This window comes from Protopterus annectens, chromosome 5.part0, assembly GCF_019279795.1.
Source record: "Protopterus annectens isolate FY-2018-M chromosome 5.part0, PAN1.0, whole genome shotgun sequence".
Taxonomy (NCBI): Eukaryota; Metazoa; Chordata; order Ceratodontiformes; family Protopteridae; genus Protopterus; species Protopterus annectens.
Window position 1 is genome coordinate 1127853298 of NC_056735.1, and position 15582 is coordinate 1127868879.

General features: G+C 41.8%; 1 protein-coding gene across 2 annotated transcripts in view; it reads left to right on the top strand.

Moving 5' to 3' along the window:
- Window positions 1–15582, top strand: part of EIF5B (eukaryotic translation initiation factor 5B) — a 3606765-nt gene that overhangs the window by 2347631 nt on the left and 1243552 nt on the right. The window lies entirely within an intron of this gene.

Consider the following 15582-nt stretch of genomic DNA (forward strand, 5'->3'; position numbering starts at 1 on the left):
AAAATTGGCTTTGGAGAAGTTTGTTATGGTGGTTTCCTTTGTGGGGGGGCGTGAGGGTGGAATGTGGATATCCATGGTGATTAGCTTGTGGTCAGATTTGACCAGGGAGGAGTTGATTACTGGTGTAGAGCAACGGTCTCCTGTGTTAGTAATGACCAGGTCAAGGATGTTTCTACCCCTGGTGGGGGTAAAAATTAGTTGGTCCAGGGCGTTGGAATTAATGAATTCCAGAAAACGTGGATTAAGTGTGTTGGTACACGAGTAATTTTCCCAATTAATGAAGGGGTAGTTAGTCTCCCAGTATAGGGTTCTACCTTAATATTTTCCAGTGTGTGTAGGAATGTGGAGTGGAAGTCTTGGGACATGATGGGGATCTATAGCAGGCTGCAAACTGGATTGCAGTTTTACCCAGTGTTAGTTGAACCTGAAGTATCTCTGATGCGTTACGTTGGGCTACTAGTCTGGAGGTGTTCATATCTTTCATGAATATGGAGACACTACCGCCTTTAGTGCTTCAGTCCAGGTTTAGAGGCCGAAAGGTGTGGTATGAATTATTGCCTGGTAGTGCTGTGGTGCTCTCAGGAGCCTTGAACAAGGTCTCTGTCACTGCACAGATGTTAATGTTCTCCATTTTAACCAGTGTGAGCGAGTGCATTTTGAAATTTAGACTTCTAGCATCGAGTAACATAACCCTCAGAGTTTGCTTGCTTGTAGCTGTTATGGTGGTAATTTGTCTTTAGGACATTGCCTAAAAAAAGGCACTATAGGTATGGCAAGAGCCTTGGACAGTATCCAGAATCCCTGGGGTGACAGGTGCAGGCCATCTCTGGCAAGGCATTGAGGTCTGTCGATCATGTCATCCCAGGTAGACAGATACTGGATCCCCTTAGAATGACCCCAGAAACTTAGCCAATTGTTGAAGTCAGTCATTTTCTGCTTGTACTGTGGTATCATTCTGGGTGATGGTAGGAAGCTACTGAGAGCTAGGGTCATACCTGCCTGGGCTACAAGATCAAGAGCTCCTCTCTCTCTTTCCATGTATTCCAGGGAGGTATGTCTCAGGTCATTCACACCAACATTGACAATGACAGAGTCATATTTGTACCTGTTGTAGAGTGACTTATGTGCGTGCGTTATGTAGCGGATCCTGGCACCCAACAGGCAGCTGACCGTAACTTTCTCCTTATTCAACCTAGTGAGTGGGACATCAGTGTGCCTTAATATTGAGCCACCTATGACTAGTTTATTGTGCAAGTTGTTTTGCCTTATGGGTTTTGGTTGAGTTGCACACTGTTTGTGACCTATGTTTCTCATGGTTTGTGTTGGGATGTGGTGGTTCGTTGCGTTTCTGCCTCGGAGGTCTCTGTTTGGGCAGATTTTTATTGAGAGCCTCCGCAAAAGTAGGTGCGTATTTTGTGTTACTACGTGAGAGGTTGTGGTGGTGTAAGTTCTGGGACGGCTTTGTGTTGAATGTGGTGTGGTAAAGGTCTTTTGACTGGCTAATCCACTCTTGGCTGGAGAGTGCTTTGCTTCCAGTTTGGCTATATATGTGCATCTCTCACAGGTCATAGTGTTGGGAAGTAAGAGGAGAGGGTTGTGTGTGTACATGATGCAGTTGCTACATCGCCTCAGATGCCCAAGTTCACCAGGTTAATAGGAGAAAGGACAGGGAACTGACCTTCAGACATGCCTGGATATGAGCTCAATGTATTAAATACTGAAGCCTTTTACAGGAAAAATGTTACTCATAGTGTCTGAGCCTGTACAGAGCACTGCCAAACATTTGAGGAGAAATTAATACTTAGACCCTGAAAATTTAATGAAGTATTTAGGCAGATATTCTGAAGTTAGGAAGAAATCAAGCAGTACTTCTTAAAAAAAAAATTAACTTGTCAAAAAATGATGAAAAGAGGGGAGTCGCATGAATGGCTACTGCCTGGCTACTACTACTACTGCTGGTCTCAGCACAGCTTCACTGTGTTGGGATACAGTACTCCTTAGTTTCTTCTCTCATTAGAAGCAAAATGTTAGCACCAATTCCAAGAAGAGAAGCAGCCCATGGCCTGTTTTGTGATCCACATTCTTGTCCCAGATGAAGCAAGGGTTTGCAGGCTTTTGTAGCCTTTTGCTGGTAGATGCTTCAAATAGCAACCAAGACCAATCAGGTACATTAAGCACAGACACACTCTCTCCACCCAGAAAGTGTCCGGATTCAATGCACTCTGCTCCTACTGTCACCAGGATCAAAATATAAGCACAGATTCCAAACGGTCACCTATAAAGCAGTTATAAAGCTTTCTGGTGATCAGAAGTCTCCAGGAAATAATGTAACTGCACTCCTTCTCTCACCAGGAGAAAACAGAAGCACTAATCCCAAGATGACTACTGAGAGGCAGAATGTGGGGTCTACAATAACTGGTGGTCTTGCAGTAGATGGTTTAAAGGTAAGATGAAAAAAAATGGTTTATCCTAAACACTGCAATGTGCACTAGAGGAGTTAGATGTAAAAGTAGCTAACTTAAGTTTTACCTGTTTAAAAAGTTAAGTTTTAGTGGAGAGTCACAATTTTTAAAACCGCAAGATAGATTGAAAGGGGGTGGTCACTTTTTTATTCTGGTACTATGGAATACAGTAGGATGGCCAGTAAATTTAAATAGTTCCAGGGGAGTGATTTCACAAAGTGATAATTTTGTGCTTACTCGCACCAACCAGTAAAAGCAGAGAGGAAATGAGATATATGGTCAAATAAACATAAGGGGCAGGCAACTAGAAAGACAGTGGTGTTTAAGAACACAACAGTAACAGGGTGGGAAGTTGGGAAAACTTTGTCTGACACACAGGAGACAGAGCTGTGGTGTCTTTTCAAGTGTTAATATGCAGTTAAAAGCAGAATACAAGTAAAACAGTGTAAAGAAAAGAAATCACAGTGTACAAAATAGAATATATGTATATATATATATATATATATATATATATGTATGTGTGTGTGTATAGTGTGTGTATGTGTATATATGTATATATATATATATATATATATATATATATATATATACATACTTACACATAGATATACACACATATAGACACACACGTACACTCTAGTGTAAGATGCCTAGCCAAAAAAGCTTCCAAGTGTATACCCCCAAAAGCTCCCATCACCCTTCATATGCACCCAGTAGTGTCTGCCACTCAAATCAAGCAGTACTGCACATTTCAATGCCATTACAAATTTGTGCCTAATTGATCAAAGTCTAGACCAACTTTTCTAGAAGTAGTGAATATACTAACAGAGATAAAACAACTGGAACTGGGATCTTCAGAAAAGGAAAGAAGCAAATTACATGGGGAAAAAATGAGAATTGTGGCAACAATATATGCAGAGAAGGAATGAGGTTTAAGAGGCAAGATTTGAATGTGCCATATATTGCTTAACTGACAATGACTGGATAGATTAAGTTATGTGTAATGTTTGCAACTAAAGTGGTATCATTTTGTTTGTTTTTCATTTATATAAATGTAATATTGTCTTATATGTCATAATTTAATAAAGATGCTTGTTGAAAAAATAGACGTGCCACAAAATGCAGACAAAGCTGCACCTATCACAACCTGCAGTAGCATCCTATTAAGCTGGAAATGCATTGAGCTATTGACCCATAGCTCAATCGAGCCCCATCTTCCCTTTGGTGTAAACTGTTTTCCATGTGCAAGTGTCTGCTAAGCTACTGGCCCTGTGAAGAAACAGTCAAATAAGACGAGACCTCATGCTAAATATTGTTGTGGTATACTTACATTTTATTTATGCCATATTTCATTTGCATGCAGTTAAACCACAAAGGTCTGTGTTCATATTTTTGAGTTATGGTTAAATTTAAAAACTCAGTTATTTTAAAGTTGTATCTTAATGGCTTTAAATCTGCCTTTCAAAGTATTGCGAAATAACTCCTACTTTTCGTATAAACGTAAATCAGGAGAGTCTTTGAACAGTGTTGAATTTGGACAGTACAGCAGGTCTTCCCAAACAAGCTATAATAAAACTTATTTTCCATGATAGCCTGAAAGCTGTATTCTTATGACTTGCCTAGAATGACAAAATATGCAAGAGGAGCTTGGTTGTGATATGTCTGGAGGATTAGAAAAGATTTTATATATATATATATATATATATATATATATATATATATATATATATATATATACATTATATAGGGCTCATATGTTGATAAAGGGTCTATGTACAGTGATTGAAACAATATTAAATTTGAACTGCTGTACTTCAAAATTTAGTCAACGAACATCACTTTTAACAAACAAGGATGTCATCAAAAATAGTCCTCGAATGGCCATAGTTGGCCAACATAAAGGGACTGCAGTCTACTACTAGCTTACCAGTAACTTAACATTAACAGAACCTGCCCTTTCCTCAATTTAGTGTGACCTCTGAGTTGGTATATTCAAGTAGTGGGGGAGGCACAGCCCTCCCCCATAAGTGCTCTGTGTTCACTGAAACTTTGTTTTGTGCGGGGCTGTCCCCTCATACCCCCACTAATCATGTATATTGGTGTTTGCGTCCTGTTTAGACAACTAATTCAAAGGTGCATTAGTATAATTTACTAGGATGGTGAAGCATTCCAGCATATCACAGAATAGTTTCCCATTTCATGGTGAGATTTTTTTTATATAAACACTTTTTTTAAATCACTTCAGACAGGAAAACATGCATTAATATAAAAGAAAACTAACCACATTAACAGTTTTTCATTTGCATACATTGTACTTTGCAAATATTTTCTTTATAATAACTGTCAGTACCTCCATCATTGCATAAATTGCTCAATTCCTGCCTGTCCTTAATCCTCACTCTTCCTCTTGAACATTATTCTTCATGCATTTTTCCCCACACATTCCAATTCTTTGCGTAATTTTTCTTCCCTTTTCTAAGGATTAATTTCCTGTTATTTTCTCTTATAATATTCAGTGCTTCAGATCCAGTTCATTTCAGTTTTGATTTACATTTTCTAGTAATTATTTTTTGACAGCCATTAAAATTAAACTCAATCAGGTCTTACCATGTTTAGACAATTCAGATCCTCTGTCCCAGTTAGTCATTTGTTTCCCCAATATTTCTGACACTTTATTTATTTTATTTTACATTTGTTGACCGGGCTAGTATAACTGGATACATGTCCATTTTCAGTAGAGGCCCGGGGAGATAGCTCCGTGCAAAAAATAAAAAGCATTTTTACATACAATTATGTTACAGGTTAATACAGAAATTATCATAGAGGTCTAAGTACCTCCCATTTCAAAATCCAGGTACAATACTAAAAATACAGGTCTAATAATATACTGTAGTCTGGGAGATGAGGTCTGGGATAAGAGTAAATACATTTATATTTACAAAGAACATTAGAAGTTAACCCAGAAAAAATCAGAAAGGACAGAAATACTTCACAGTGCCAAAGGCAGGTACAATGCAAAAATTACAGAGCGGGCAGAAATACTTTGCAGTGCAGTAGGCAGGTACAGTGCAAATTACAGGTAGAATACAGAAATAAGAGGCGTATTGTGTAATTATATAAATAGAGTTGTCACACTATGAGTAAGCTTAGGGGATGAAAAGGGGATTCCATACTATGTATGGAATTTTTAAGATATGCCAATTCATTGCATTCTCAAAAGCATGTTCCCAGTTATCTCTGTCTTCCCTATCACAGTTCTGACATTTGCTGTCTACCTGAGAAAAAATTCTTTGAAGTCTGCTTGGGGGGGTATAAAACTACCTTTGCAAAGAATTTCAAGCAAAAATCGTAAGGCTTCTAGATGTTGCATACTGAAGAAGCCATACATTATGTCCTCCCATTGTTCTCTTAATTTCCCAGTCTTTTCTAACCTCTTACGATTGATCCATGTAGTTGTAATGCAGTATTTTATATGCCTTTTTTCAATATTGGCTTCTGATGTAGGTGCAGCTGAAAACTCTAGAAAAGCAGGTATTTCACTTGACTCTCCCTTATCCATTTCTCTTTGGCTGTATCAATCCCTGGTAGGAAAGGCAGTCTTAAACTGCAAATTATTTTTTTCTGGGCCTCATCCCACTTCTATTACCTTTCCCTCTCTAGTTATTTGCTCCCAATACCTTGATTCCTTTGCTAGTTTTCTTCAGTAAATTCTGCCCCCCTCTTATATATATTCTGCACTGTTACTTGCAGTCATCCCTGTTGGCAAAATTTCTGGTACTTGCATATTATTGCAGCCACATTTCCAATTTGCCAAAATTCTTTAATGTTTGGGCGAAAATGTTTGTTAAGCTTAAAAGGGGTATGTAAACTATTAATTCTTAGAGGAAAAACGCTCACATTTTGTAGTTGTCTGGGATGTACTTTTCTGACGTAACTTACAGTAACCTAAAACCTACAAATAAAATAAACCTGGCTTTCTGAGTCTTCATTTATTGTATGGCAACCTCGGATGATCTTTACTCGTGTAACTCTGACTTGCATTCATCATGTGTTTTCCACCTCATAGTATTTCCCCCTGCAAAGGCAGTGGTATTGAAGCCTTTCAATGGGCTTTGTAACATGTAGAGAATTGCAAGACTTGCGTTTAACAAAATGCTGCTTTGATGACTTTTTTCTTTTTTACCATCTGTTACAGTCTTCATAGTAAGGGATTTGTTATGCACGTATTCTTGCTTTGTACTACTGGGCAGTGACATTCAGTATTCCAGCACTGTATTTGTATACTTTGATATTTCAAGTTCCGACATTTCTCCTTGCAGCTGTATTCCCTAAATGTAGTCTACATTGCTTACAGAATGCAACAGAATAGTACCTTACACTTTACACAACCCTTTTCAGGTTAATATGGATAGTTTCGTGAAAACATTAGAAATTATGGCACATTAACAATGTAGTTACAGTAATACGCAAGTACCAAATTTCCTTTCTCCATGCTCATGTAGACTTAGATCTTGGAATACTTTCTGCAACTTTATGAATATAATGTTCCATATGGTGATGGTTCTTAAAGAAGATCTGCAGCCAAAATCCCACTCTTCTTATTTCCTGAACCCTTCCCAGTTCCTTCATTATCCATTTCTGCTTTGAATTATTTACTTTTGCCTGTGTGATGTATACGAGGCTTAACTGCATAGTTCTAAAATATCCCTTCAGATCAGGTAATCTTAAACCACCTTGTTGTATTGACAGGGACTGGCTTCGTAGTGAGACATTATTGCTGTATGGCAGGGTACCTTATCTTGGCCTTTACGTTCTACTGCAGCAGCAGAGTAAGTGTTCCTCACCACTTACTTTCTGATATAACACAACTCATAACCCCACTTAGATGCATTGATGTGTTTAGCATGTAGCTTGTAAAAGTCCGGAATAACCAAGACTGGTATTGACCGCAATGTTTTCGGTTGGTTGGTTAAGCAAAATACAATAAATAAAAAATGGGCTGCTACATTTCCCCTTATTTAAAGAGGTGCATAACCTTTGATAGGGATATACAGAGGACAAGCTCTGGTGACAAAGCTGAGTGCAAACTTTCTCTAGTAGCTTTTTAGCCCTATATATGCTTTCATCTGTCATTTGGTAATGGGTGTAAGCCAACTTTTCACAGTTTATTTTGTATTATTTTGGGGTATAATTACCCCTTTTCCAATCACCTACACCACAAATATTTGACTTCTGTCCTACAAAGCTTTCTTTTAGCATCAGTGACTGAAAGACCTGTCTTTATTAAGGAGACCATCACAGCTTGTATTTTGGATAATGTGTCCATCATAATCAAGATATACAGCTGAGTACCTGTCTTGATGTTTCAGAACATTATCTTTGAACACTGGAAGAGTTTTAGGAATTTCTTGAACTCCAAAGAACAAGTCTGTAGAATGAAGGCAGCCTTCAGTGGTGGGGAATGCTGTCTTTCTGGCTTTAAGACTAATGAACATTTTCCAGTACTACTACAGTATATCAAGTCTGGTCCAAAACCCTAGCCACTCGGTGAACTCATTCATTCTAAGCTTTGGATAAGTGTCAAATCTGGAGATGTCCATTTTTTAGAAATTGTTACACATACTTGTGGAGTTGTCCAGTTTGATGGGGGGGGGGGGGTCAGACCCTCCTCAACCTCGCAAACATGCACGCTCTCCTCCTCTCTCTCTCTCTGCCTTGTCCTGTAAAGAAAAGTAACATTAAATGTTTGTGTTTTGGACAGAATATAGTATGGGTATTGGGCTGCATTGGAACTCCCCTTCAGGTTTTTATCAGGGGATTCCTCACTTTCCTTCAGACAGTACTTGGTTCCTTCAACTTTGTGCAAACTGTTCCACTAAGGGATTTTAGACAGTTTTCCTTTCAATAAAAAAGGAAAAGATTTATACCCCAGACTGTTCTTAGTTCCAAAAAAAGAAAAGATGGAGACCAGTCCTGGACCTATCCATTTTGAACTCCTTCATAAAAGTACCTCTCTGCATATCTCCAGTCATCCTAACCACACAGTTCTTAAGAATTTGTGCTTTGGGAAGTAATTTTCAGTTTACTGCTTTACATTTTGTTCTGTCTGACACCAAGCATTTTCACAAAATGCTTAGTGTCTGTTAAAGCTTTCGGCAGTACTTGCATGATTTCCTGATAGAAGCGACATCAGTTCAAAAGACTGCTAAACCACAGTTCACATCCAAACTCGTCCTTCACCCAGGATTTAGTCTGACTATAAAGAAATCCATCCTGAAGCCCCCCAAATCTGTGGTGCTGGATACTTCTTGTATAATGGCCTTTCTTCTCTAGGAAAAACATTCTTTTCCTGACAGCCCACTTTCAGTACCTCTCATCTTCAAAGGACCTCTGCAACATAGATTCTTAGAGCCCTGGATTTTATGATGTCCACAAATTAAAATATTTCTGTATGCCAGACTGCAAGAGTCTTATTTGGGCACAACACGACCGTCAAACTCTTTTGTCATTTGTGAATAAAGAGGTGTGCCGGTGGATCAGAGAGGACTCCGTCCCTCTTTGTACCGTCCCCACTTCAAAAGTTCAGAACTTACCTTGGGGGTCTATTCAGTGGACATCAAAGTTCAGTGTCTTATCCATTCAAGATGGGAAATCATAAAAACATTAGAGGTGAAAGCCCTAATGCTTAACTTCTGTTTTTTTTTTCATTACTGTTGGATTACAGAACCTCTCTATATGTAACAACAATGCTATAGTTGTGTGGTATGTTAACGACTAAGAGAAATAGTCATCTCACCATTGCAAGCTTGCCATGCTAGCTTGGGACTTAAATCTCTTCCTCCATCTGCAAGCTGCATGCATGGCTTCAAAACAGAATTCTGTGGCAGATTGACTAAGCAGATCCAAGGCAGAGACTCATGAGTAGATGCTAAACAGAGTTCTTTTCCTTCAACATTATCCATAAGTGTGGAACTCCGCAGATAAATCTCTGCCTCCACTCTAAAGAAATAGCTCTGTGTTTTGCTTGGGAGCTTTATGGAAGTAAGCTTAGAAAATTGGCACCTTCTCCTTTTAGTGGTAAATGAAATTCATGTATACATTCCTTCCCTTTTCTCTCATTCCAAGAGTCCTCCTGAAGATTCTTAAAGACTGTGAAAGTATTGTTTGTTCCTTTTTGAGGCAGACAACAGTGGAAGATCTTGTTTCACTGTTGCAGTCCTGACTTGTGGGGATTTCCTGCCGTGAAAGCCCTTGGCCAACCCGACTACCAGAGAAAATTCTTTCCTTCTCCTAAGGCTGGTTGACGCGCAGACATAATTACACTTGGCTGTATAGGGAGCCAATCTACATAGGTGTGTACTAGGCGAATGGCCGTGAAACCTTTACAAGCCTAGCCCATAGAAGTGCCCTACCATCATGCTGCCCAAAGTTAGTTCCCAGTGCCTCCCAAGTAAAGCCACTGGAGTGATCCCCGGGGTGACCTTTGTTATCCATCCACTCGTCAAGATTTCTCTTGAAGAGGGACAGCGAGGTGCTCTGCTTGATATGTATGGGAAGTCTGTTTCAGAGCATGGCAGTCTGTGGGTGAGGAACCTGTCCCTCCAGCATGTTCTATTGATTGTGGTAATGAGGTTGAGGTCTCTGGAGCATGTGGTGTGGAGGAATTGGGATTTCTTTCGATGTAGCATTTCTAACAGACCTGGGTCAGACATGACTTTGCAAGTCAAGCAGAGATTGCCTCTAAGTTGGCAATATGAGACAGAGACTAGCTGGAGTCTTTTGAGTCTGTCCATGTAGGACATGTGTTTAATTCCTAGGGTCCTCTTCATGAGGTACTTCGGTGGCCTCTCCAGCTGTTGCAGGTGTCTAGTAAGGTACATGCCAAATGGGGCATTATATTCTATCATTGGTCTAATGAGGGAAGAGTAGAGAGAGACGATGACCTCTTCCTTTCTGGATGCAAAACCCTTGGTAATGAGATGTGCCACATAGGACTTTCTGACCACAGTGGCAATGTGGTGGTTGAAGGAGAGGTTGCTGTCAACCTGCGTCCCCAGATCTCCTCCAACTCCTTCAGTGTTCAGTGGGCTTCCATCGATTTGGTAATTAGTGGGAACTGAGTTTTTGCCAAAGTGGATCATGATGCATTTTTTGGCTTTCAGCTTAAGGCCATGGTTTCGACATCAGTCATTGGCCTCAGTGAGGCCTTTCTGTAGGATGTCTGCATCACTTGGGGAGTTAATGGCTCCCAGCTTTCAGTAGTCTGCGAACGTGGTCAGCCAGCGTCCCTTTGTGTTGGCCTGTACTTCTGAGAAGTAGATGCCGAACAGGAGAGGACCCAGGACCCATCCCTGTGGGACTCTACTCGTGACTGGTTGGCAGTCTGACTTTAAGTTCGCAACTTTCACAGTGTGTGTTCTGTGAGCCTGTTTGCAATCCACCTAGTGATATAGGGGTTGATGCCTAGTTTGGTGAGTTTATAGGTTCATAGGTTCATAGGTTCATACTAGGCTATCTGCCCGAGGGCATTTACAAGCCTAGCCCATCGTTTTGTGGCTTACGCCACCCCTTTAGTATGGGGAACTATACCCATTATTTTGCTGTGCCTCTGTCGAGCAGTGACACTGAGGTAATCCCTGGGGTATATCTGTGATCTCCCATCCATTGGTCAAGATTTCTCTTGAACAAGGCCAGCGAGGTGCTCTGCCTCACATGTACCGGGATTTTGTTCCACAGCATAGGGAGTCTTTGGGTGATGAATCTATCCCTCCAGCACGTCCTATTAATAGCCGTGTCAAGGTTTAAGTCTTCCGCCCTTGTGGCTCTGATGGATCTAGATTTTTTGAGGTGAAGCATATTCATCAAATCTGGGTTTGACATGGCCTTGTATGTTAGGCAAAGGTCACCTCTGAGCAAGCGGTTAGCGACTGAATAGAGCTGGAGTTCTTTCAGTCGGGCAGCATAGGACAGATTTTTGAGACCCTTTATCCTTTTGGTGAGGAACTTTTGTGGCCTCTCCAGCTGCTGCAAGTGTCGGGTCAGATACATTCCGAATGGGGCATTGTACTCAATCATTGGTCTGATGAGTGATGAGTAAAGGGAGACTATGACCTCCCTTGATCTAGATGAGAATCCCTTCATGATAAGGTGGGCAATGTAGAAGGTCTTCCTAACTACTTTAGCTACATGGGTGTCGAATGACAGACTACTATCAACCTGGGTCCCCAGGTCCCTGATAACTTCTTCTGTGCTCAGTGGATTGCCACCTATTTGGTAGCTAGGGGTAACCTTGTTTTTCCCGAAGGGTATGACTATGCATTTTTGGCATTTAACTTTAGGCCGTGGCTCTGGCACCAGTTATCCGTTTCTGTGAGACCCTTCTGAAGGATATCTGTATCAGATGTGTTTTCTACTATGGCCCAGTTTGCAGTCATCTGCAAACTTTGTCAGCCATAACTCTCCTGTGTTTGCTTGTACTTGGAAAAGTAGATGCCAAACAAGAGTGGGCCCAGGACTGAGCCCTGTGGGACACCACTTGTGACAGGCTTTGAGTCTGACATGGCGCCAGCAACTCTGACCCTGTGGGTTCTGTCACTCAGCCAGTTTGCAACCCATCTTGTGATGTATGGGTTGACATTTAAGCTGATGAGTTTTTCAATGATACCCGAGTGGGGTATTGTATCGAAGGCCTTAGCCAGATCGAGGTAGGCTGTATGGACTGCCTTTCCTCATCAATGGCTTTGGTGACTGTTTGAAAAAGTCAACCAAGTTTAAAAGGCATGATCTGCCTTTGACAAAGCCAAACTGGGTTGGATCCAAAGTCTGCAAATTCCCTATGTCTTTATTTATGAGGTCCATTATGATCCTCTCCATGGCTTTGCAGATAAGGCTTGTCAAGCTAATGGGCGGTAATTTCCAGGGTCGGTGGAGGCACCGCCTTTGTGAAGTGGTACCACAGTTGCAGTGCGCCACTCCTGGGTGCGTATCCAGAGGTAAGACTTTGATTAAACAGCTGTCCTAGCTGTGGGTTTAATTCCTCATTGAGTTCATGGAGCACACAGCCGGGGACACCATCAGGTCCCATGGATGCTGTGTTTTGCTTTGGAGAGAGCAGTTCTCACTTGGGCGCTGGAGATGTTTGGGGGCTGCAATCGTTTGGTATAGATATCTCTCCTTTTGGGGGAGGGGAGAAGTTTGCACTGAACCTGTCAGCCAGTATGTTGGCAATGTCTGTAGGATCAGTAATCTTCACATCATTTTGAACTAGCTCTGAGCATATCTGGGAGTTTCCTCCCAGGTTTCTAACATAGCTAAAGAAGGCCTTATGATTGTCTTTTGAGTCTTTAGCTATTTTTCTCTCGAAATTTGCTTTGGATGATTTTATGAGAGCTCTTAGTTTTTTACTTATAGTGATCAAGGGTGTCTTATCTTTTAAGGATTTTGCTCTATCTTGTAGTAGCTTCCTCCTTTTGTTGTAGAGTTTGTTTATGGCTGGGGTCCACCAGACTGGACGCTTGCCTTTGGTACAAAGAGTCTTTGTTTTGCTTGGGATTGCCTTATCCATGCAGTCCTGCAGGTGCTGGTAGAAGGCATTTGTAAGTGATTCAGCGGCTTGAGTACTGTTTTCCGCCTCGGGGGCCTTAAAGGAGACCACACTAGTCTTTAGAAGTGTGAAGTCGGCTTTTGAGAAGTTCTTTACTGTGGTCTTTTTTATTTCAGGTGGGGGTGGGATGAGGACCTCCAGCGAGATTAGTTTGTGGTCTGATCTCACCAGTGAGGGGTACACCTCCGGTGTTGAACATTGTGCTCCCATGTTCGTGATGATGAGATCAAGTATGTTATCTCCTCTTGTGGGGATGGTGACTAGTTGTTCCATGGCATTTGAGTTTATGAATTCCAGGAACTTTTGGGCTAGGGTGTTTGGGCTTGAGTAGTGTTCCCAGTCTATATTAGGGTAATTGAAGTCACCTAGTATGATGGTGTTTGGTGATACATTTATCCCTCTAGTGTTTTCAGGAAGGCCATGTGAGGTTCCTGAGTTTGTGAGGGTGGCCTGTAACATGCTACAATTTGCAGAGCAGTCTTGCCTATGGTTAATTGCACCTGGATGGTCTCCGATGCATCGTGCGTTGCCACCAGTCTTGAGGTGTGGGTGTCCTTGATGAATATGGATACCCCCTCCTTTCTTGGTATTGTCCAGATTTTGGGGCCAGAACGCATGATATGAGGTAAAACCTGATAGCGCTGGGGTGCTCTCAGGAGCCTTGAACCAGGTTTCTGTCACAGCACAGACATCGATGTTCTCCATACTGAGAAGGGCCTCGAGTGCGTGCATTTTGAGATTTTGACTTCTGGCATTGAGCAGCATTACCCTTAGTTTTTTTCCTTTTTTGTGTTCTAGGGTGGTAGGTTTAGAATTTGAGCCTTGCCTAAAAAGGCACTATGGGGTGGCAAGAGCCTTTGCCAATATCCGGAATCCCAGGGTGACAGGTGCAAGCCGTCCCCTTGCGAAGCAGCGTGGCTTGTCCAGCATGTCATCCCAGGCAGACAGACACTGGATCCCCTTTGAATGACACCAGTGTTTAAGCCAATTGTTAAAGCTGATCATCTTATCTCTGTATTGTGGCATCATTCTTGGTGAAGGTAGGATACTGCTCAAGGTCAGGGTCATACCTGCCTGGGCTACATAATCAGAGAGCTCCTCAATGTCCCTTTTCATGTAGTCCAAGGAGGTACGTCTCAGGTCGTTTACACCAGCGTGGACAATGACTGAGTCATATTTGTACCTGCTGTTGAGAGACCTGAGTGCTTGCGTTATGTGGCGGATTCTAGCGCCCGACAGGCAGCTTACTGTGACCTTCTCCTTACTCAGTCTGGTGGCGGGACGTCAGTGTGTCTGACTATGGAGTCACCAATGACTAGTGTGTCTGGCATTGTGTTTGGCCTTAAGGGCTGTGACTGTTTGACACTCTGACTGTGAGGTCTATGTGTTGCAGGTGTTGTGTTCTGAGGTGGTGGTTGTTTGGGTGTCTGCTTTGGTGGCCTCTGCTGTTTTGGTAGATTTTTGATCAGAGCCTCCGAGTATGTCTTTGTGTGTTTATGTGTATGATTTGAGGTTGTAATGGTACTATGTGAGACTGGGTCTATAGTGTGTGTGGTAACCTTCTCCTCCTGACTGGTCTTGCCAGTCCTATGTTGAGAGAGCTCAGCCTCCAGTTTGGCCGTATAGTTGCATCTCTCGCATGTATTTGTGTTTTGTGGGAGGAGGAGAGGGTTGTCTGTGTACATGAGGCAATTGTAACATTGCCTCAATATTCCCAGGTTCACCAGCTGAGCAGGAGAGGACACTAGCAACTGATCCTCGACATGCTAGAAGGAATAGACAAAAACTTTAAAAAGATTCGGGGCGTGGGTGACCGAGAAATGGGGGGTTGCCTTTTTGGGGTACTATCTATGACAAGAGTGCCGTATCAAGGTAATAAGTACTGTAGGAGCAAGTGCTACGTTTAACAGATAGAGAATAGTCTACTTGGAGTCAAGTAGAGATGATCTTTTTAATTATAGGATAAGCTGATTAGATCAGTAGTATAGTTCGAGGAAGGTAGTTTTAAGGGAAAATTTGAAGAGTGGACTTTAGGTAGTCAATAATTCCTGAGTGAGGAATGGTATCAAAGGCCTTGGCCAGATCAAGGTAGGCTGTATGCACTGCCTTACCATCATCCACAGCCCTGGTGATGATCTCCCTTTCACAAAGTCAAACTGCATGGGGTCCAGAGTTTGAGATTCCCAATATCTTTGTTTATAAGGTCCATGATGATGCATTCCATAGCTTTACATATCAGACTTGTCAGGCTAATGGGATGATAATTCCCAGGGTCTGTAGTCGCTCCCCCTTTATGGAGAGGGATGACTGTAGCAGTGTGCCATTCAGTAGGGACAAAGCCTGAGGTGAGGTTGTGAGAGAACAGGGCACACGGATATGGTGCAAGTTCACTTTGTAGTTCATGTAGAAAACAGCCAGGGATACTATTGGGTCCCATGGAAGCTGTATTCTTGGCCTTGTACAATCCGGCTTTCACCTGGGCTGCAGTAATGCTGGGTGCCTGGCATTTTTCTGGTA